The sequence below is a fragment of the Rhinopithecus bieti genome, unplaced genomic scaffold (assembly GCF_001698545.2).
Source record: "Rhinopithecus bieti isolate Rb0 unplaced genomic scaffold, ASM169854v2 scaffold_8, whole genome shotgun sequence".
NCBI lineage: Eukaryota > Metazoa > Chordata > Mammalia > Primates > Cercopithecidae > Rhinopithecus > Rhinopithecus bieti.
In genome coordinates, this window is record NW_016803211.1 from 2,268,697 (window position 1) to 2,292,974 (window position 24,278).

General features: G+C 39.4%; 1 long non-coding RNA gene across 1 annotated transcript; it reads left to right on the forward strand.

Annotated features, from left to right (window-relative positions):
- The first annotated feature begins 5,364 nt into the window (after positions 1-5,364).
- LOC108527699 (uncharacterized) lies at positions 5,365-23,968 on the forward strand. Its single transcript, XR_001884901.1, has 3 exons — positions 5,365-5,601; positions 22,391-22,413; positions 23,682-23,968. It is a non-coding gene; the product is annotated as an uncharacterized LOC108527699 (long non-coding RNA).
- Positions 23,969-24,278: the final 310 nt, after the last annotated feature.

Consider the following 24,278-nt stretch of genomic DNA (forward strand, 5'->3'; position numbering starts at 1 on the left):
AGTGAACAAATTTCTAGATTTGTTAGCGGGTCTACAGGCCCATTTTAGTGAGCTTTCTGCTTTTGGAATTCACTGAACCACAAGGGGGCACTAAATCCTATGTTCCCATATAATGTCAAACTCCAGGGGTCCCATGTCAACATCTGCATGAACTTCAACAGTCTCATATCTGCTCCACTACTGGAATGTGCTGATTATTCTCAGATACCGGGAGCACTGCAGAACAACTACAGAGCCCAGAGTTTATTCTGGATCCATAAACTAGATCCAGATAAAGCAGTGGTTCCAGAGTTTCTGTGTGATGGGAGTTTGGAGGCCACAGTCTTCATTGGATGAATGTTTAGGAGTGCCTTGGGAGATATTGAGAGAATAAGGGGATAAACCCCTAAAGAACAGGTGCTGCTGCTGGTTCGTATATTAGAGTAGATTTATTTCTTTTGCCCAGATATTACTGCAAGGCCCAAAACAAAGAGCAAGTACAGCACAAGGTTCAGAGCAAGGAACAAACTGAGACTATCTGCAACAGAGTTACCATCGCAGAAGTCATTTCATAAAAAGAAATTACTAGAACCAAACAGTGCTCCTAAATGAACAATAAAATATACAATAACATTAGCTCTCATTTTCTATATATGTGAACATCCCCATCAAATAAAACTCTTAGAGCTACATGCAAGTCTGTTAGCAAGTAATTTACTTTTTTGTGTAACTGATCCAAAAGCTTATTTTGCTTTCAACTTTAACTATTTACTTTCTCTAAGGCCATTCTGAAAACAAGCACACAGACACATACCAAAAAAATAAAATCCTTTATAATGCTTGGCCTGTAATTTTAAGGATACATTATGTGTTAATATAAAAAGTTTTATGTTGCCTTTATGAGCATTCATTTTATGTTTTCCTTCAAATTGTGTGATTTATTTACTCATTTAACATTTACCCAATACCTACTCTAGTAGATATGTTTGTGGACCACATAGCCCCTTGATCTTCCCTGGAAATTGTTTGCCCCTTGATCTTCCCTGGAAATCGTCTGCAGATTCATTAATCAATTTCCACTTTTAGCATTTGAGACTCTCTGTTTAAAGGCTTTCTGTGGCTGCAAGTATGGGCTGAAGGGATAGACCAGAAGTGGTGAGGAGTTAATGTTCCCTGTAGCAAGCATCAACCAGTGAGAGGTGGGAACCGGTGGATAAGAACTTCAGCTTTTCGCTGCCTCAGTGAAATAATTGTGAGGTGTGTCCCATTCAGTTTTCCCAGTGGGGATATCCAGTTGCACATGAAGGAGACCTTCTCAACACCACACCCTTTATTGGCTGTCCTCTTCCCTCTTTCACTTTCCCAATCCCTCACCTCTGTTTCCTGGGTTGCTTCTCAAAGAAATTACCTGAACTAAAATTATTGTCTCTGTGTATTCAAACCAAGCCACCTTCTCTGCCCAAGGGACTGGTCTATGCATAAGAGAAAAAGTCTCTGCCACAAGACAGAAAATGTTTCTCCTCTCCTGGAGCTTACCTTCAAGTGGAAGAAGCAAGCTCAATCAAGTAAACAGTTCAGAAGTAGAAGATGTTAGGAGTACTGAGGAGTGAAGATGTAATACAAGATAACAGGGAGAACATGGGTATGGAGCATCTATTGGAAGAAATATTGAGCAAAACTAGAGAATGGAAAAAGGGTAAACTTTGCTGATATCTTTAGCAAAGAGATCAGGTAAAGAACCCAGTAAAGTCAGAGTCTTGGGCCAGAAACAAGGTAGGGCATTCCAAGGGGAAGTTTGGCTGGAGAATAGAAAAAAAGAAAGAAAATCATTGCATGAGCTTAGAAACAGAAACATTGGAACCACTGACATACAAAAGTATTTTTATCATGAACAACTATATTTATATTTTGGTTGCTTTGTATGGTCCTACAAACAGTTAGTACAGTAGTAACTAACTTGGAATATATATTCATTCATTCAACAAACATTTTCTAAACATTTACTATGTACAGATACTATTTTAGAAATATAGAAAACATTCTAGACTGCAGTAAAACATTAAAAACCTTCCTTTTATTTTAAATCGCTGTTATTAAACAGAGCACTTTAAATCATCTTTTCCTATCCCACTGCAATTTTGGCTCAATGTCATAACCGTTCTAATCAATTTCCGTTTTGAAAACTTAATCACACCTGGTTTGATACTTTATATTTATAATCTGTGTGAAGATCTCTTCTCCCCTTAACTCTTCTACATTTGAATTTTTCCAGTGGAAAAGGGAAACAGCAAGTGCCTCCTAATGATGAGATACAGTAATTATTATTGTTGTGGGGATGTGTCTCTGTTCTTGCTCTCAGCAGATCTGTTTCCATCTTATATAGCTGGTCTTCCAGTAGGTATCTGTGGTCTTCCTGGGATAATGCTCAGGTTTTCCCTTACTCTTCTGTGGAAAGCTCCCTTAAAGAGAGAGAGCTGAGTCTTCATTTGGTCCTGCCACTGGTCTCTCCATGCTCCCAACTGTTTTTTATGGTAAAGATTCCACTACTTTACTAGAATCCCGGTAACTCCCGCACCTCTATTAACCTCCATGATCCTAGACATGGAGCTACTGGAACTGTTAAAGTTCTTGTTCTCACTCTGTAAGGGTTACCGGAAACAACAATATTACACAATACTTCCCAAGCCTGTTGCATGAACCACTTTACAGGGAATGCTACCTTTATAAATCACTGAACTAAAAGAGGACACTGGACTCTATGTTCATGTACAATGCCAAACTCTTGTGAACCTATGTCAAGAACTTCCATGAACTCTGACGATATACTCTATTTCAATCAGAAAGTTTCTGCAGGTTCTAACCCTTGGTATAAATCCATACTGAGATGATATCAGGTTCCCTTTTTCATAGCAGCCCAAGACTTTATGAGTCTTCCCACTGGAGGGTCCCAAAACTTGGCCTTAGAGCTTAGGAAATCACATCTTTCCTCTTGGTTATTGTAGGAGAATTGTAGCAGATGCTGCAAGTGCCATGGCCTCATGGGACCCTTGGCTGCCACCATTCCATTATGTATGTACGGCATCCTACTGAAGCCACCTGACGTTCACCTAAGGGCTTTCTTTCAACCTCATGTGGGGCAGACCAGAAATGTTGAGATGCTGACACCATTGAGAACAGCCCTTAGAAAGAGAGGATAGGAGTTGGTGTTTAAATACTTCCACTTCCAACCCCTCAGATAGGACAACTCTGGTATATTCTCCACTATGTCCTGGAGTTCCCCAGAAAGACAGGGACTCAACTGTTTTCAGTAGTACCTGTTCCATAAAACACTCTTAGTTGAGTGCTCTTTTCTTTCCTTTCTCTCCCTAACTCCCCCATTGGGATTTCCTGGGATGGATCCCAGGAAATCACATCCCAGATAAACCACCTACATTTGAAATCTACTTCAAGATGGACTTCCCCAAAAAAACAGTGAGACACCACATTTTATTTGTCCTTCTCTGCTTTGAGGATTAGCCATAATTTTGTCTCATTAGGAGAAGTTTCACCAAATGCTAGATGTATTCAACTACGTTTGTGTTCACATTTACATTTATATGTAAATAAATAAATATCTGACAAGTATCTGGTTACTTAAATCAGGATGAAACATCTTGTAGTTCTTAGTCTCAGAGTTTCCATGAATAGTACCCAGTAGCTTTTCATCACATTATTTTCCTCTGTAACAGGGCATCTGAACTTCATGCTAGTGCCTTTTCGACCTGAAGATTTTATAGCTCTGAAAGTTCTGGAGCTCCCAGCACATGGGGGTTAAACATCAGAGTGTCTTTTTTCAGTAACACTCTCTGAATTTAAAAGTGTGGAGAAGACTTCAGGTGGGAAGGGAAATAAATGTTGTCCTCCCAGCTTAAATGATTCAGCAAAATTAGGCATTGACGACTACAGCCTAGGTACATGGACCAGTGGGCAGAAGGTTTTTGACACATTTCTGATGTCATTACTGGCTAAGCAAATACTTTGGGTTTTTCAGTTGTCTGTAAGAGGACACAGCCTTAGTCTTTTAATACCATGGGGTAAGTCAGTGTATCAGTGACATGCATGGCACCAATTTAAAGACTGGTTTAAGGGATTATATCAGGAGACAAAGAAACCCATACTGGAATCTTATTTTGCAACAACCGTTTCGCTCATAAGAACATCAATAACAAAGATTGGGCTGTGCTATCCACATTTTCAACCTTGAAAGGGAATTCAGAAGATGATTAGTGCCAGTTTTGCCTTCACCTGAAAAGACAAAGCCAAAAACATCCTTGATTTAATTGGACAACCCCCAAGATCTGGGATATCTGCTCATCACAAGATCAAAGAGTCTAGCTTTATTCTACATTATACACTTTATTCTCACAAATTGATTACTTTTTTCTTACCGGTGGAGAGCCTTGGAAGATGATCAGAGTTTCTGACTCTCAAAGCTAGTCATATTCACAGTGATTTTTATAGCCAATCTCATGGACACTAGGCACTTTCCACAGGGACTTTACCTGCCTCTATGAGGCAGAACATGGTGTATATAAGGGTAGGGGTCCATGAGCCAAAATCTTTTCTTATTTCAGAATCATAACCACAATCCTACCATGGTGGGCAGATTGGATTTCATCTTTGATACTTATTCTAGTGACCTTTTCCAATATTCATCTGCTCCATAGCTAATAACTTTGTTTTGGGATTATGTGTTTAACCAAAACAGCCAAACAACTTTGACCCTGCTAAGGGGATAGAAAAATGAAAGGTAAGAGTAACTGTTAACCAGATGACATGTCAGTTGTATTTCCCTTTGTTTTTGAGTGGCCTAGTTTCTAGATGAAAGCTAAGATCAAAATATCTCATGTATACCTGGACACTTAAGTCAGATGAAAATATCTTGTAAATTATATGCCCCCGGGGCTTAAAAAATACCCCTTCTGGTTCTCAGAAACAGTGAAGCTTGAAGCTTTTGATGAGGACACAGATGAACCAGAAGACAGAAACCCCAGACTCAATTTTCCATCAGATGGCAATAATTAGGGAAACAGTAGGGAAAAGGAAACTAATGTCCTAGTCCTCTGTCCCGATTATGAAGGCTGTGATATAAACATTCTCTCACTAACCTTGACCTACACCTTTAGGCCACTTCTGATATAGGACTAGAACCCCTCATTCAAGATGTCCTCAAAACTCCATGGTCACAATTCCCCTTTCCATTGGTTCTAGAATCCTGTCTCAAGTCTCTAAGTCCCTGATTGAAAGATAAGAGGTGTAAGATTACAAAGTGTTTTTCACTGAACACCACATTGTTCATGTCATAAGGGACCCATCAGTATCAAAGCACTGCCTTCCTGCTCTCAGCTGATCACACACTCTGCCATGGTGGCAGCTCCTCAGCAGGAAATGTTGAGGTCCAGAGAATACACAGGCAGAGCCCTGTTTCTATGTTGCCATCGTGGTTGTGCATTTCTCAGGACCCAATGTAGGCAACAGTGTCCTGGAGCCCAAAAATGACCAGATTGGAAATGCCTCCTAGACTTGGAGAAGACTCATTCAGGGGCAAAGCTGTAACTGCTAGCAACACAGGACAGGGCCCAGGTAACTGTGACATAACTGTCTTAGCGTATCTCCTTCCATGAAGAAATGGAGAACTAGAGGAGGCTCAAACAGGGCTCTTTAGGTAGAAATAGTGAGCTCATTACCAATAATGTGTGGCAGTCATTGAATGATATAGAACAATGCAGTGTCTATCGATAAAGCCCAGGGAAATAGACTCTCTTATTGACTCACTGAAGGGCAGGTTACCGCTTTAGTACTTTGGTAGATGCTGCTATTGGGGTATCCAAGTTACCTTTATTTGTCATTTGTCAAAGAATGAGCCCTGTCCAGATTGTGAACTTTCTGTCAATTGGAAATTCCAGAACAGTATTAAAACGATGAACAAACTACCTCATCCCCAATGTTAAACTGATGTTAAACTGATTGAAGGCACTACATGGGGGGATCTCAGAGGAAAACGTCTCAGATTTGCAAACAGTTTGGATTAGAGAACGCCCCAAAGAGATGCCCCAGACCTTATCCCACTGACATCCAATGATTTGAGTTTGGGGAGAGCACAGAAGGAGGAAAAAAAAAAAAAAAAAACAGAATTAAACTCATCTTTCTGTGGGATAATTTTTTCTGTTTGCTAAATAAATTAAAGGAGTAAGTATAAACATAGAGCTACTATTCACCCTAGTTAAGGAAATAACTTAGGTTCAAGTTCTTTAAAAGCCCTAATTATGACAAGTTGCTAATCATTCTTATTTATTTTGCATAAGAAATTGCCTACAAATCAATACTTCAATCCCGAATTCACTTTATTTTATGCACTTGAAACTGCTTTAAACTGCCTTTCTATAGCAACTTGTCCATAAGTCAAGGTTTTTTTAAAATAGCCAGTGCCCCTCTGAAGGTTTAAAACTCAGAGAGGCACTGGCTATTTTAGAATTTACCTCCCAGCCACACTAACCAGAATGTTCAAGTCTTGAGAAGTACAAAATCTGCTGAAAAGTGGGCCACTGCTTCCCTTTCTAACCAGCAATTTAAGGTGAGTCCCACTCCCCACTGTGTTCTGTGTTGTCGTAACAGAACACAAACAAACAAAAATCACCTGCAAATGTTTCTGGGTGAGACACCTCAGTGTTTCCGGATTAGAGAGTTTTAGAAAATAAGAATCAAGTTCACTAAATATTTCCTTCAGTGTATAAAGTCTGCCATCAACCATTCCAAAAGCAAAGAAGCAATATTTGAAGTATCATGAAATGTAAATACTAACTGGCTTGTGGAGGAGCTTTTTACCGCATGCACAGTTTATAAAAGGGCTTGCAATACACTGCTATCATTGCTTGGATCGCCTGTGCAAGATTGCAACTAATAACTATGATTACATTCAAAAAACCCTTGCCAGAAAATGACAGGAATGCATATCCCATGATTTGACATTACTGCATTCTACACTCTGCTCCTGGGAGTCACTTTTTTAAGGTCTGTCGGTGAGAAAATCTCTATTTCTCAATAGAAGTCCACATTTTGCTAAATGAATACATTTTCTTTGATCAAATCTCTATGTTGTTTTCCAGATAGACACTGTAATTTGTTTTTCAAGTGGGTAAACATTCTGCAGCCTTTCTCATTGCCTTTATTCTTTTATTATGGTCATCCCTCCAAACTAAACCTTAAAAATTACAACCTACAAAGGCAGCATTTTTTCATAGAGTCTCCTAATTTTCCCCACTGCTAAGGAGCATACCATTTTGGTTTACTGCTGATAATAGCACACTTTGTGTAAGATTTTGTAAAAGCATACACATAAATTACAGATCAAGAGACTTGCATTTCTCTATCTCTAAAAGAAATGGGTTAAACTAGAGTAAACTTTAAGATCACTTTCAAGTCTTATAGTATGAAAGTGGTCTTTAGGGCTACAAAGAGCTCATCTGTCCTCCAAACTTTATGCAGATTCTTGCTGATCTAACCCAACATGGATGAGGAATTCTTCAAAAGAATTTGTTTCCACAACCTTTCTCAGAAACCCTCACCGATTCCCTTATCAAGGAGACCACTTTCTTTTTGAAGTGGATTATTGTATGCATAATTTCAGGCTAAATGCCTCTTTGCTGTGTTATTAAAGTGGGAGATGGAAAACAAACGGTACTGCTTAGAAATCTCTCTTAGAGATGAAAAACGCTAAAGTTCAAAAAGATTGAGTGATTTCCTCAAGTTCACACAATTGGGTTGGGATTTTTGGCTACACTTTCACTCACTTCTTAATGAATCATGCATTGAGTCCCTATCTCATGGCAGGCCCTGTACCTAGTGGTAGGAATCTCAGGGATGCCAAAGCCAAGACCTTGTTCTTCATGGATCGTGGTGTAGGTGAAGGAACTTACAGTAACAACAAGATAATGAACAGTTGTCATAGAGAGTGACAAATGTCTCAAAAGCTTATTGACTCCAAGATGCAGCGGTGCACATTAGAGGGCACCTAAGACAGCCTGCAGGGGTCAGAAAAGATGTCTCAGAGGGGCTCACACCTGAGCAGAACTGTGAAGGAAGAGCAGAATAGAATGAGCCAAAGATAAGGGCCCCAGGCAAAAGCACATGAGCCTGAAGAAAACTGGAACCATGGCAAGAGCAGCAGAAAAGAGCAAAGCCAGCCGGTGGTCAAGGTGGGCCACTGTGTATGCAGAATAAGGAACTGGCCAAGTAGACATGTTTCAGATCATGAACATCCTGTGTACTAGATACATTGGAACGTTTTTCATCCCCTCAACTCCACCCAACCTCTGTCCACACTTGGTACCTCTCTTTATTCATGTCTGGCCTCAAGTAGGGTACTTGGCATTAGTAAGTAAATTCCAGAGATACTAAAGTCAGATTTTCTAAGACTGGGTGAATGACTCGATGGAAGAATTGAAAAAGAGGAAGTTGTAATAGGGAGAACTCTTCAGAGCATATGCAGGAAGATAAGATGTCTCTGCTTCCCCACCAGCTTCAATTGTCTCCTTGAAATGGGTGAGTAACTCCCCCATGGGTTAGCTGAGAAGAACAGAGAAGACAACAATAGCTAATGTGAAGGCATGTTAGCAAGAGCTAAGTGAGAAACACAGACACCAAACATCCTAATTAATAAGGGAGCTATGAATATAATGTCTGATACAGTATTTCCAGGAAAGGTCATTGAGACCCACCCATGTTGAGTGCAATGGGAGGACAGACAAGCAGGCAAAGACAGTATTCAGTCCCCTACACCAGTGGATGGCCAACTGTGTCCTGGACTATAAGGGTGATAATACCTGTACCATCTATTCCCAGGGAAGTGGGAAAATTAGGGGTGCCATTGTTCAAATTAGGAGTGCTATTGTTCAATGGGAAGTGTTTTGTTGGCTTATTTATATTTGTTTAGTGAGACGATGGGCAAGGCATGGTGGCTCATACCTGTAATCTCAGCACTTTGGGGAGGCAGATCGCTTAAGGCCAGAACTTGGAGACGAGCCAGGGCAACATAGGAAGACCCCATCTCTACAAAAACTGAAAATATTTAGTTGGGTATGGTGATGCATGCCTGTGGTCCCAGCTGCTCAGGAGTCTGAGGTGAGAGGATGGCTTGAGCCCAGGAGGTTGGGGGGAAAGTGAGCTATGATCATGCCACTGTGCTCCAACCTGAGCAACAAGCAAGATCCTGTCTCTAAAAAATTTTTAAATTTTAAAATGAGGTGATGGACACCAGCTACAGAAGTCAGGTCTTCTACACATTCTTAACTGCATTATGGGAATCTCCCCAAACTACCTCACTACACCATTAGTGAAAATAGCTCCTGGAAAAATCTTTACAAGAGACATGTCTTCATCTTAAATGAATGAGGACTGTGAGTGACAGAACATTTACTCAGCAGCGTGACAGGAAAAGTGGTGTGCATTTGCCCACGAAGTTATAGCTACAGCATAGACTTCTGGTGGCAAAGCAAGCACTGACATCCTAGGGGTGGTTTTTGCAGAGTTCATGCAAATGAAACATGAGCAGTGACTGTTGTAGGGCTTTGAATCAACAAAGTGATATGCCAGTAATTAGGTTTCAACAGACTCAGATCCCATTCTAGGCATTAATTGGGAGAAAATACGCAGATTGCTAGTTAAGAATAGAACAGTTATAGTTCCATAGTCATTTTCTTTCTGTTCATCAATTTGTTTGATTTCTTGTATGGCAAACACTTGCTCTTCCCTGTATATGTTTAGCTATTTCAGATGTGTTTTTTTTTTTTTAAATAAACAGTCATTTAATAATTAAATTAGAGATGTCTTTAAAGCACAATGGTATGTCCCTGTGGCCTATGGGAGATTTGGTTTTGAATATTGGAAGCTTCTGGGATGATAGTGTTTCAGAGAACCCTAGAATGGGAGGAGGAGAACCTGTGTCTCCCAACTCTGTGTGTGCTGGGGTGTGGGGGGAGGAGGGGACACTGAGGCAAGGCTAAAATTATTGAAATAAATATGCATTAAAGGGTCAGAGCATAATGAGCCTTACAGTTTACCCACATTTAGATAAAACTATTTGCCCAGTCAGGTTGCAGAAATTTCTGTCCACCCTTGTATTTCACACACTCCTTTTGTTCACATTTATAGTTCTGATTAACTTTACTTAATAGGCTTTTCTCTTGTAACTTTCTGGCACTTGCTCCTCCCGAGGCCTTTTCTCCTGACTAGGATTCCAACACTTGATTTAGTTTGACTCCTGGCTGGATCAGGGTCTATTAATGTGTCTGGCTCTGTGTTAAGGGATACGCATACAGCAGGTGCATGTCAAGTTGGTGAATTGTACAGAGAAAATGTAGGAATAAAAACTGTTCATGAGTTCAAAGTTTAAACCAAGGGTCATAAAGTCAATTGATTTTAGGCAACATGAAGGAGAGAAACAGACTGTCGTAGAGAATAAAGTGAAGTAATGGGCAAAAGAGAGCAGCGGTTCTCAAACCTAAGCATGCGTTGAAAACGTCTGGAGTACTTACTAGGGCCCAGGTCCTGGGTCTACCCTTAGATCTGGGGTGGGCCAGGAATTGGTTTTCCTACAAGTTTCAGAATCACGGAGCAACCTCTGAGTAGAGCTAAATTAGAGACCTCATCCTTCACAAAAGCATTCAAATTAGACAACAAAAAGTTTTTTAAAAAATGCAGCTCTGGAACACACACACAAACCCACATGCACAAACATAATATCTGCAGGACAGATTAGATTCCTGTTTTTAAATTCTGATACAAACAAAATTAGGCAGGAGAGTAATGAAGAACTAGGCAGGGAGCCTAAAACAAATCAGTGTTAATTTGGAACTGCTTCTTTTACCATTTTATTTGCTGCTCAGGGAAGCCTCATTGAGAGATTTAAGAGTAGTTGCTATCATACTAGGCCTGTATCAAAGAGCAGGCCTAGGACAAGGACTAGGACAAGAAATATTATGAAACCCTCAGTAATCCCCCCATTGTTTTTAAAAAGATGAAATCGAGACAAGCCAACCATTCATCAGACGAAGAGGTAAGCAGGAAAAATCTTTCTAAGGCAAATTTCAGAGATTTAAAGAAAAAGAGATATCTTTACCCAGAAATTAGAGGATAAAAGACCAATTCTGGTGGAATCACCTTAGTCAGGAAATACATTTTGATTTCTTAAAGTCATAGTTGCCATATCTAATGCATATTATGTACCATGTACTATATTAAGAACATTACTTCATTTCATCCTCACAATAATCAAATAGTTGCAGGTATTACTATTATTTTCACTTTACAATGGAGAAAACTATTGCATAAGGAGGTAAAGAAATTTGTCTAAATGCAAAAAACTATCACGTGACATAGCTGGAATTAATATCTTGGTTTGTTTTCTACTACCTTAACATTGTAAGAGATTGCATTATACTGTTCCTCTCCTTATATGTTCATGATGATTTTGAGATCTCCTGGAAGCATTTCTTCCCCCACCTCCCTTTCTATCAGCAACGTAGCAATCCCCACAAAACATGCTGAGCAACAGGTTCTATTGACCCTATCCTGAGAGAAAATCTACATACTAGTGAAAGTTTGCCTAGTTATGGCAAGTATATAGGCAATTGCCCCAGGAGTGCAGACTGTACTATAATGAGACCTGTACAGGTTTTAAGTCTCTGATATTTCCTGAAAATATATAGGGGCTATAGTTTTGAGATATAACTCTTATTCACATACATAAATATTGATTTTACTAAAAATCTTTCTTAGTATACTCAGAGCATGGTTATTCCCTATAGGATATAGTTGACCACAAGTAACATTAAACTTGACCAAAAGTGGCTTAAAATGAGAAGTCAGCCATTTGAAAACAAGATGCCTGGAGGTGAATGGTCTAGGCAGGCTCAGCCACTTGGTGATGCCACCCAGGACACAGGCCCTTCTTTCAATGCTCCCCCAGCCCATTCCCTTCTTTTTTTATCTTTTTTTTTTTTTTTTTTTTTTTGAGACGGAGTTTCACTTTTGTCACCCAGGCTGGAGTGCAATGGCATGATTTCGGCTCACTGCAATCTCCGCCTCCTGGGTTCAAAGGATTCTCCTGCCTCAGCCTCCCATGTAGCTGGGATTACAGGCCAGCACCACCAAGCCCAGATAATTTTTGTATTTTTTAGTAGAGACAAGGTTTCACCTTGTTGGTCAGGCTGGTCTCGAACTCCTGAACTCAGGTGATCCACCCACCTTGGCCTCCCAAAGTGCTGGGATTACAGATGTGAGCCACTGCGCCCAGCCTCATTCCCTTCACTTTCTGGGCTGTCTCTACATCCTTATCATGGCAGTCCAGATAGAAAGGAAGAACTGAATTGGCAGAAAGCGACTGTCTTTCCATCTAGGGATAGAATCTTTCCTGGATGCCCTCTTCTACCCATAGTTGCAGAAGAGGACAGAAAAGAAGTAGAGGATTTGGCTCCAATCAATCAGGCTTTATTTCCTAGGTTTGGGCACGTAGTTCATCTGGAAAAAAAAAAATTGCATCATGTTACAAAGATGAAGAAGGGTATAGCTGTGGAGAGAAGGGCCACCATGTCTACATGTCTACCATAGCCACTGTTTCCCAAATATTAAGTCCTTTTGCACATAAGGTTTCTGGTTGAGGGATGTAGGGAATAGATTAAATAGGACAGTGTTTGCCTTCTAAGAGTTCACAATTTAATCCAAAACAAACTGGCACTGCAGAGATCTAACATCACAATCAAGGTAAAGTTAAAACAAAAAATAAAACAAAACTTTACATATATTGTAGAAAACAATTTCTCATTCTATCTTCTCAGATTTCAGATTTCATCATGCAGTAAATGCTAATTCCTGAGAAGGCTTTGATTTGTCAGATGAATATCTGATAGCAGAATCAGAATGTGCGTGGGCAGGTCACACATTTGCATCTGTTTTAATTTCTGAGAGTTGCTCTACTAAAGAGAAAAAGAACTTAATTTTATTCTGGGTCTGAAAATTATCATGAGTCACTCACAATAAATGTTGTACCATTACATATTAATAATAATTTTTAAAGTAGGCCTGCAGGCTGGGTCTTTATTGGATTCTCTTCCAGTGTTGTTCAGTTATTGAGAATGTCGGCTTAAAATAAAAGGAAATTCATGAGTGATTGTTTATGTGCCACATAGATTGTCTGTGATTTGGAGCACTGGTGTTTAATTTGCAATCTACACTGCTATTCTGTTATACTCCTGACTGCTTCTCTGCTTATGGGCTTGTGATGACCTTCTTAGGCATTTCTATTCTGCAGTATTTTAAATAATTTCCAAAATTCATGACTAAGTAAAAACAATTTTTCAAATCTGTCTCTTTTGCCTCCTAAAAATAGTCCATTTCATTTACACTCCTAGCCAGCCATCCAACTTGCATTGCTTGTTAAAACAATTCACTTAAAGTCCTTAAGCATGGTGCCTGGCTGAGAGACTGAGCAAGTGCCAAATAAATACTAGTTATCAGCAGCAGTAATTTTTAAGGTTTCTAATATCTCCAAACTTTACCCATGTACTCAAATGTTTAAGTGTGTAGACCCTGAAGCCAGACTACATGGAGCATTATCCTGTCTCTACCACTTACCGAGAACTTGGAGATTTTTTTGTCTCTTTACACTTCAGGCTTCCTCTCTGTAAAGCAGGGTTAACAAAAGGACTATCTTAACTTTTTCTTTTTAAATATTATGTGGAAAAAAATATATGTAATGCTACTATTACTATAATGCTGCTACTACTGAAATGACTACTAATACTCCTACTTCTACTACTGATGTTATTCTACATCACTCTTATTGTTATTGGACACTTTTCCATCTTCTTTACGAACTTGTATTCACCCTGTAGTCCAAAATTCTTTAAAGATTGTATAAAAAATTATCCCTAGAGCTTAGTGGTGTAGAGCAAAATTTCAACATTTGCATGACTCATCTCTTCTCAGCCAGGTCTGGACCCTGAGTGCAGAGATTCAAAGGCTGGCGCCAAGTGTCAGCTGGGGCAGCCACAGCCTGGGGGATGGAATTATCCAGGCTCACTCACTCACATGTCTGACACCTGGGCCAGAAAGACTCAAACAGTTGAGGGCTGGAAACAGATGGAGCTCTCTGGGCATCTCTTTCCAAATATGTGGTCTCCCTACATGATGGTCCCTTTACAAAGGCAACTTCAAGTGGCTGACCCTTTACCTGACAACTTTGGGGCCCCAAGGTGTGTGTGCTAAGAGAAAGAATGAAGATGGCAGAAGCATTATATTTCTTTTTATGTCCTTGCTTCAGAACTCATTCAGCCTCAATTCTGCTATAGACACCAGTTTTAAGCCCACCAGTTTTAAGGGGAGAAAGTGTGGACCCCATAGCTCGACGGAGGAGTGTCAACGTTTCATTGTAAAAGAGCAAATGAGGTGGGAGACATAAGTGTGGCTTAGGTGTGAACAGCTCTAAAAATTCTCTAAAAAATAGAATTGATCATGCCCAGTCAAATCTGCTCTTTAAGACACAGAACAACAGCTTATTCCCTTTGCAGATCTTGATTCTCTCACGTAGTACATTACTTTGGGAAAATGAAGGTCCTTTCTTTAATTGGTCTCTCAGCCTGTGTTTTCTGGAGTGTGTCCCATGGGGCCTGGGGCCTGAGCTGACGGCACCAAAGAGGTTCCATGTTGGTTGGTTGACGGCCATTTTTTTCTGCTTAATGAATTCAGATACTTACTTTTCTGTTTGAAAGACACATCCTTAAAAAGAGCCCTTATTGTTCCCGTTAATTGGATTTTAGCACTAGGTCTTAGGCTCCTAGTTTTCTGGGAAATTTTTTCTACCAGCTAAGATTTTCTTAAAATCATTCCTCACCCTACAGATATCATCATATCCCAGACTTCTTAGCCTCCTTGTGAGAGGAACCATTTACTTATTTGTATCACCTCATCAGCCTAACTTCTTGTTACTTTTCTTATGAAGATCCTCCACAATTGCTTGTCTTTCCTTCACTATAATGCCTCATCTGGTTTCTTCCTTTACATTTTCAAGTTATTTGCCACTTTCAAGCCAGTTCAAGGTTCTCATCTTCCCCAGGAAATTATTCATTCATTCTCATATTCATCAATGCTAACAAAATACATACACACACACACACACACACACACACACACACAAACACACACACGTATACAGTACTTATTTAGACATTTTATGAGATGTTTTTAAATAACTGAGATGCTGCACCATAAATGGAGTTTTGTTGCCTGCCGTATACTTACCCTCCTCAGCACGATCATAGGATTCTTTATTTTTAATGTGGCTTTGGTGTTCTCATGCTGCAAGCACCTCAGATTGCATTCCATATTGTGTATCAAATGTATTTACTTCCGGGTGAATTATATGCCTGACAAAGAGGCTGGGTTTTATGCATGTCAGTGTTAAGGGGAAAAAAAACTTTCATCAGCTAATATAGATATTTTATCAGAAGAGGAAATCAGAACTTAGTCTAGTAATAAATGTTTAGAAAAAAATGTAATGTTTGGAAATGTCACTGAAAAAAAGAACTGCTGTCAAGTTTCAGAGAACTTGAATACGGTTTGTCTCCTCTCTATATTGGCCTCTGCCGTGTGTGTTAGACCATGGCTAAAGGTGTGTATTTTATCTCTTGGTTTTGGAGAGAAAACTGAGGAGATAGCCATAAAGAAGAGGAGGCATGACAGATCTTGAAAACAGTTGTGAAGAGTTGGTTGCCTGATGAAACTGTGTGTCTGCCCTTGAATTTGGCCATGTCACCTGCCTTAGAGCACTGGAATCACTGCCTCCCATCATTCTGTGGCTGGGCCCCTAGTTATACAGGATGTTTTGGGGAAAGAGTCAGTGTGCTTTCATGAAGGTAGATGCGGTGGTTTTATAACACATAAGCATGGCTAGGCTGCACTTTATGTCCCAGAAGTCCCTTTCTCTATGTTTCTGGCTAGGATGAACCACAACAGATGTGTTTGCAGATTTGGAGGGAGGTGATGAGGCATTGGCCATTTGCTTTTACTCTTGGAAGGTTGAGAAAGAAGTTTTTGTCATGCACACGCCTTGTCATTAATGTGTTGGTTCGCCTCGTTGCTGTGAGGCAGCAGCTGGGGCCTGCAACTTCTCTGTCTTCCCCACATTCTTCCTATAGCTTCCCTGACTCCTGGACCAAGTGTGTGTTTAGTGCAGCACAGAGCTCCTACTTCTGCAGGACAAACACATTACCAAGATCAGAGACAACAAGACTGACATGGTTTCCAGTTTATCCTTGTGGGTTTCCATTTGTCTTTAATTTCTTCCATTTTACATCCATCTTCCCTTTCATACATATATAATCCCAGTGGTCCTGCTTCTCTTATTAAACCTTGACTGAGACAGTGGGTTTTAAGCATTATTTATTAGAAAATGGAAAACATATCAGATTTCAAGACTAATGTGTTCTTTCCAGGTAGAGAAAAAATAAACATTTGGGATTTGGGTCAAATGTTGTGGGGTCCAGACTTCCAGGTCATAGGCCACTCTTTCAAAATAATCCAACTATACCTTCTGCATGTGGTGAGAAAACAAAAGTTAAGACAAGCAGGTTACAAAACTATGATGATACTCTTTACATTTGATCTTCAGGACATTAAACTACCTATTTTTCACTGGGATTTTTTTTCCCTAAAGAAGTCTACTCTTCACAGTCATATCAAAATGATGATGTCTTTCCAAACCCTGTGCTATTCCTTCCCGTGTCAAATTGTATATCAAAGAGGCCCCATCTATCTATTTATTTATTTATTTTTGAAATTGGCTTTTGAATAAAAGTTTTATCTCAGTTTAAAATAATTTTTCTGCATTGCACCCCAAACAGAGAAATCAATCTAAGCAGAGAAAGGTTTGCTAAACTGGTAATCCTAGGATTAGAGTCATCTGTGTGGTAGAGATGCCCAATTCTATATTGTTCCCCCTATGAAAAGGCATTGCAGAAAAACTTAACAATAACTCCACAAGCTTTCCAAATTTATTTATCATTTTCTGTAATACCAAAGACAATAAGGCAAAAGCAAACTTCTCCTACCACCTTCTTATTTTAAGGCTCATGGCTAGAGAAATATTCATGGTGGCACCGTCTTGAAATTCCTTACATGTGTTAAATTCTTATGTAGTCTGACTTACATAGATTCTAAGAAAACCTTTTTTTCTATCATCCTGGCAAATTGTTAACTGTTTTTAACCTGTATCTGGTAGTGCACTGTACTGTATGCCATAAATTTGCTATTTGGAGTCCACTGGTTATATAGTATGGAACAGTGGATGGAATTGGGATTTTCACTTATTTGCGCATAGGGCAGAGAGAGAGAGACTAGAGAGAGACTATTCAGGAGCCCTCACAGAATCTTGATTCTGGAAGGAATTAAGAAGAGCTCATCTATCCTCCCATGCCCCTGTTGATTGGCAGCTTACAATTCTAGATGATGAGGAGATGGCTCTGCTGTTATGGAATTGACTAGAAGCCAAACACTGGTGTACCCGGAATCCAAGCAATAAACAACTTTATTTCCCAAGATACCCAAATGAGATACAAAATGTTGCAGTTTCAATAGTTTCTGAGGCCAGCAGGCACTTTGGAGAGATCACAGGCTTTGCCACTGGCATGCCTGAACTGAGCTCAGATTACAGTCCCACAACTACTGGTGACAGTTCTGTTGGGCAAGAAATTTTACCTCTAAGCCTCCAATCATTCATTTGTAAAACTGAGATAATAATGCCTATCTTTCAGGTTTGTGGTAAAGATGAAAGAACATATTTGAAAAATCACAGGATCCAAGGTTTACACATCCTAAGTTGGTGGTGGTGTAGAATTTAGTCACACTCATCAAAGAATTAGCTTGCCATGATAGGCCTGTGGTGAAGTGACTTGCAGACTGGAGGGGAATGAATAACATAGAGCAGCTGGAAGAGGCTTCTGTGAGTTATAAACAAGAATCAATATCATAAAGTGACAATGCGTAGGTGACTATTCACTTCTTTCCTTATGATTGTATATTTGGGCTATCCTGCCCCTTGTCATGTTAATTTATCTCTCTGAACCATTAAGCATAGTCAAGCATTATGCCAAGCATCTAGTATTTCCTGAGGGAATTTCTTACTTTTGATTATGTCAATGAAGAGTAAACCAGACATCTATCTCAGATGGGGGAAGTTTCTTTGCCTTATTTTGACACATGAGTGAGCCTCTCTTATGTGTACAGTAGTGCTGGTCATCTGCAGGGGACTGGAATGGAATTTGGATGCTCTCATATCCCTAGGACTTGAGATGAGTATTTTACCCCTCAACCAAGTCCATTACTTTTAAACAGTGAGGGAAGGATTTCAAACATCCTGACATTATTTTTAAATTAATGACACAGAAAGAAAGAAGGTGTGTTTTTTAATAGTCATGAACGAGTTTTGCTTTGTAGAGATTATTGCTTGTTCTACTGCTTGGTAAATCAGGAAAGTATTTCATATTGACTATTGGGTCCTGTTTGTGCGTGTCTGGTTTAGCTTTAAATTTACTATTCTTAGAGTCTAATGGGACAGAATCATTCACTTTTTCATTATTTTATTCTTGAGAACCTTGCCATCTGATTTGTGATCTTAATCCCTGCTCCAACTCTTGCTAGAAGCATAGTTGACACTGACTGATGTTCAGTTCTGTAACTTCCTTACCTTCAATAACCTTCACCTCCACTAATCTTTGACCACACATTTCCATGAAAGTATCAACAACCAGAAGCCGATCTACCTCAAAAGTCCTAATCTTTGACCACAAATTTAAAGCTTATCCTCCCTGGCCCTTTCTTCATCAGTTATTTGTCCTCAAAATTCTGCTGGCCCTTGGTACCTCCCAGCTTTCTGCTTGTCCTCCTAGGACACCATTGTGCATCACTGTAGCCATTTTCTTTATCTTATCTTTTCAATTCTGTCAACCCTTATTGCAAAATTCCAAACCTAGATCCATTCAAACTTGCATCCTCATCGTTCCTGCCAGGGTATAATAAAATACCACCGAGGAAAGTTAACCAGTGATGAGCATTCATGCTGCTCAGCAGGGTGCTCACTGATATCCAAGGATACTATTTCATGCTCTTGGTCAATGTTCTTCTACTCAAACATTCACATGAAGTTTGCCTCTCCATTTAAACTGTCTGCTGCTTGAGGACAAGAAGCACAATTATATCTACAAAGATGCTGCCCAATCTTCCCAGCACCAGTGCCTAGCACAGTGTCTGGCATTCTTCAGACAGTCAAAAAATATCTGACAAATAAATAAAATTGTACTACAATCAGGAACCTCTAAGAGAATAATTCCTCATGTCCCACAAATGAAGCAAAGAAATTAGTTATCATCATTTTACCAATTCCCATACCGTGACGATCATTCCCATCCGTTATAACCAAACTTGTATCCACTTTCCTAAGTTAATACTTTATTTTGAACACTTTAAAAGCCTTCCTTCATTAGTCACTTATTTTCACTTCTAAATTTTCAAATACCTGTTCCCTGAAATCTCCTTCCTTTCAGTGTTATCACACACTCAACTTTCTCCATCTAAAGAAACTCTTATTCCTTTACCCTCTCCCCTTTCCTTTTAGTCTTTTGTTTTGTTTTGTTTTTGCAGAGGAGTTACTCCATTTTCTCTTAGATTAAACCATCTGCAATATAGCATGTGTACCCAATATTCCACTAGCGTCATTTCACAAAGATTATAAATGATCTAGTTTGCGAACCAAAAATATGTCTTTTTAGTTCTAGGTTACTAGACCTCTTCACCCTTGGTTATCCTCCATTTCCAAATATTCCTTGTCAGTTTCCTTTGTGGGGTGGTTTTACTCTCTTTAATTAAACCCTGGTGTCTTCCAAATATCCACCCTCAAACCTTTCTCCTCCTACAACCTATACCCTCATCCTGAGTAATTTCATCTACAAATTTAACTTAAGTTATAACTTTCAATGGCAAATCCACAGCACAGATTTCTTTCCTTCCTATAGAGATTTTAAACTCAACAAATCCAAAAATGAACTATTCATCTCCCCTACCCACAACCTGCCCTACCATCCCACTGCCCAAATCAGAAACATGAAAGTCACCCAGACACCTTCCTCACTTTCAACATTTATAGTGATCTCCTTAGTTCAATCAATGCAAACTCTTAATATCTCCCAACTCAAGTATTTCTCAAGGTGTGTTCTCGTTAAATTAGCTTGAAAATCCTTCATATGTTATTGGCCTCTTGGTATATCAAAGGATCTGAGAATTTCTGCAGTAAACAAGGTTTTTAATTTCACTCGGCAATTTCAAACTTATAACCACCATTCCCATTGCTAATCCCTATAGAAATTTCACAGAATTAAATGTCCCCAGAAACATGGGAACGATTGTTCTTTGTTCCCCTTTCCCATTACAGCTGTGTAGTAGATAGCCTTGGTACCCCATTCTGATCCTCTAGGGTCTTTTAACCAACTTTTTCTCACGATTGCCCGGTTGTGCTCTTGCCGTTAAAAGTTCATACCTTTGACCTTCAGAGGACTGACCTTGGGCCTGTAACCAGCCTCACCTGTAGAGAGAGTCAGAAGTGCCTCAGAGTTTACATCTCCCTTAGGATGGATTCTAGCCCATGGCTAGCTGGTGTGGGATACAGGGTGAGGAGTAATTAATGCTACAGAGTGAGGAGTAATTATTGCTACAGAGTTCATACTAGGACCAGGTTGAGGGTGATGCTATTTCTGAACTCACACCCTTGCTTGACTTTTTTGCCTTCTCTGTTTTGCTTTTCATACTCCCTCACACATTCTGCTGAAAGTACTGCCTTCATAAACCACTTACACAAATCCTTGGCTCAGGGTCTGCTTCCCAACAAGCAGCAGCACAATACCTTATTTCAGGCTCTCACCATCTGTGATGTAGACTCCCACCATATGCCATTATGTGGCCTCCCTGCTTCTAGCCTTACCCTCTCCATTTCTTCCAGGATAAAATCCTTATCATGGCATCCCCAGGTTATCCAACATCTAACCCAGACCTAATTCTTCAACTCCAGCTTCTATTGTTCTTTCTAGCGAGTGCAACCTCTAACCACACCAAAGAAATTGCTGTATCCCAAATATACAAAGGTCCATCATGGCATTGTAATATTGCACAAGCTGTTTCTCTCACCAGAGCTGGGCTTCCCCAGTTTTTCTGGTAGGCAAATTCATACTCTTCCTTCAAAACTAGTTTCAATATCCCAGTGACAATTTTCTTAATTCCACCTCTTTTGCAGTCCAGCCCTCTGCTTTTTCACTTCTAATAGTATTTTTTACATTGCAGTTTAACTGTTTGTTACTTTGTCTGATTTTCCTTCCAATGTTGATTCCTCCAATGTTACCTGTTTCTAAAGATAGGAAATGTTTCTCAACCACTTTGGTCCAAATAGGGTCCTGTGACATTCAGAAGATGCTCAGTAAATATCCATTATAACCTAGCAATCACATGCCTGGTCATCACGACTCCTGCAGTTGGGGCATTCTTGTTATAGGTATTGTGATCAGACTAACCTGAGAGAAACATTGTGTTGCTTAGTTGTCCCTGTCTCCCACATTGTGGATTGTGAAGTATCTAAATCAAATCATATACACCGATAACACCCCAAAATGAAATATTTTATGTGTTAAATTGCCATCCGTAAGCTTGCTTGCCAAACTTATTTACAGACTTTAACAAGATTAAATACCAACTCAATTTTTTTGTGGAATAACTAGATACTACACCCTTAGGCATCTGTCTTACAGAGTTGAACAGTTAAAGCACATTTATGAAAGGACTGTATTGAAGAAGAATGTTGGTAGTTCTTATTATCTCTATGAGGAGTGGATGAGATCACCTGGGATTTCAGCACTGATAAGTACAACAAACCCCTGTGATGTGAGTTTACCTGTGTAATAAACCTCCATATATACCCCCAAACCTAAAATAAAAGTTAAAAAATAATTAAAATTTAAAAAATAAATATTCTCATTAAAACGTTTTACATAATGACAATAATAATAACTAATGACGCAATGGCAGCAATAATATCCATGTGCATTTATTGAGCATTTACTGTGTATTAGCCGTTGTGGCAAAAGCTTTGATTTTTTTAATCTCATTTATTTGAGGAGGGTACTATTGCTATAATACCCATTTGATAGATGAAAATACTAAGGCTTAAAAGAGTTAGGTAATGTGCACCCAAGCTCTCAGTTATTGAATGGCAGAGTCAGGATTTGAACTTGTATCTGCCTATCATAAAGTTAATGCTTTTCACCATTCCTTGTATCCACAGGTGGCTCTCTCTAAAAATTGAAGGTAAGATTGATGTTATATTGCTCTCCATCAGTGGTTCTCAGCCTTAACTGCACACTGAAGTAACCGATTTTTTAAAATGTTGATACCTTTATCCTGCTCCCAGAGATGCTGGTATTTGTTCTGAGTATGAGATTTTAAAATCTCTACAGTGATTCTAATATGTAGCTATACCGGTGTTATATTGTGTTAGTCTGTTCTCATGCTGATAATAAAGACATACCTGAGACTAGGTAATTTATAAAGAAAAAGACGTTTAATTGACTCACAGTTCCACGTGGCTGCCAAGCCCTGACAATCATGGTGGAAGGCAAAGGAGGAGCAAAGTCATGTCTCACATGGCAGCAAGCAAGAGAAACTGGGAGCTAAGTCAAAGAGGAAACCTCTCATAAAACCATCAGAGCTTGTGAGACTTATTCACTACCACCAGACACTATGAGGGAAACGACCCCCATGATTCAATTGTCTCCCATGGGGTCCCTCCCATAACACATGAGAATTATGGGAGCTACAATTCAAGATGAGATTTGTGTGGGGACACAGCCAAACCATATCACATATAACAGGTAATCTATGAACAAGCGATATCAGCATTACCTGAGCTTTTTAGAAATGCAAATTCTGGGCTGGGCTCAGTGGCTCATGCCTGCACTCCCAATGCTATGGGAGGCCTAAATGGGAGGATTACTTGAGCCCAGGAGTTCAAAACCAGACTGGACAACATAGCTATAACCCTATCTCTACAACTAACAATAGTGAATGCAAATGTTTAGGTTCCTCCCTAGACCTGCTGAGTCAGAACATCTGGAGTGAACTAGGAAACTGTGTTTTAAAAATCCCTCCAGATGATTCTGATGCTCATGAAAATTGGGGAATTAGCATTTTATACCAATGATGCTAATTCCTATGTATCAGAATCCCTTAGAGAACTTAATTAAAACCGGAGACCCAGACTCATGCCCCAGATCTACTAAAACTGTATTGTCACATAGCTCTTCAGGCAATTCTGATGCACTCAGGATTGAAAACCACATGTTTATACAAAATAAATTGTACTGCTTTATATGCTTTCAGTGTTTGTAGATCAGAATTTATCAGGCTTAGATAGTTTTTCTCCCTCTCAGAGAGAAACATAATGAACACAAATATTTGTTCCAAAAGAAAGATCTGATGCTAATGCTGAAGAACTCTCACTCTTTGTTGAGAGCAGAGCTAGATTCTGCAGAATTCCAGAATGACAGATTGATTGGTATCTCATCTATAATTAATAGGATGAATGTCAAAAGGACGGCTGAACTGTGAGCCCTGGGATGAAGTCACCTACAGCCCTGAGACCTGAAATGCACATCCCAGTGGAAGCCTGACTGCAGCCATTAACCTTGCTATGGAGATGAACCAAAGGCCCAAGCGTGAGCGACTTTAAGATGAAACTTAGGAGCTGAGGCCCAGTGTGGACATTAAATTTTCCATGCCAGACATGAAATCAAATTCTAATTCTTCATAAAATTACCATCTTCAATTTCTGTTGGAATATCTGAGGAATACTGGCCTGTTACTAATTGGCCCCTTAGCTCTGTGTCCTAGAACAGAAGAAATTAAGTTCAGGAAATATTTTTTTGCAGGCTATCTAGAAACTTAAAAAAAAAAATCTCCCTTAGTAACTTTTACTGAGAGCCACTGATGTAGGAAAGAAAATCTATATTTGGAGAACATACATTTAAATCAGCTTTCTTTTCAATAAAATGCCTTCAATTCCTATGTTTTTCAATTAGTTCAGAGTCTAAGAACAAACCTTTACTGAACGGTTATGGGATGGAAAGCAGAGTACTAAATGCTATGGGTGACTGAAAATAATTGATGTGTAGTAG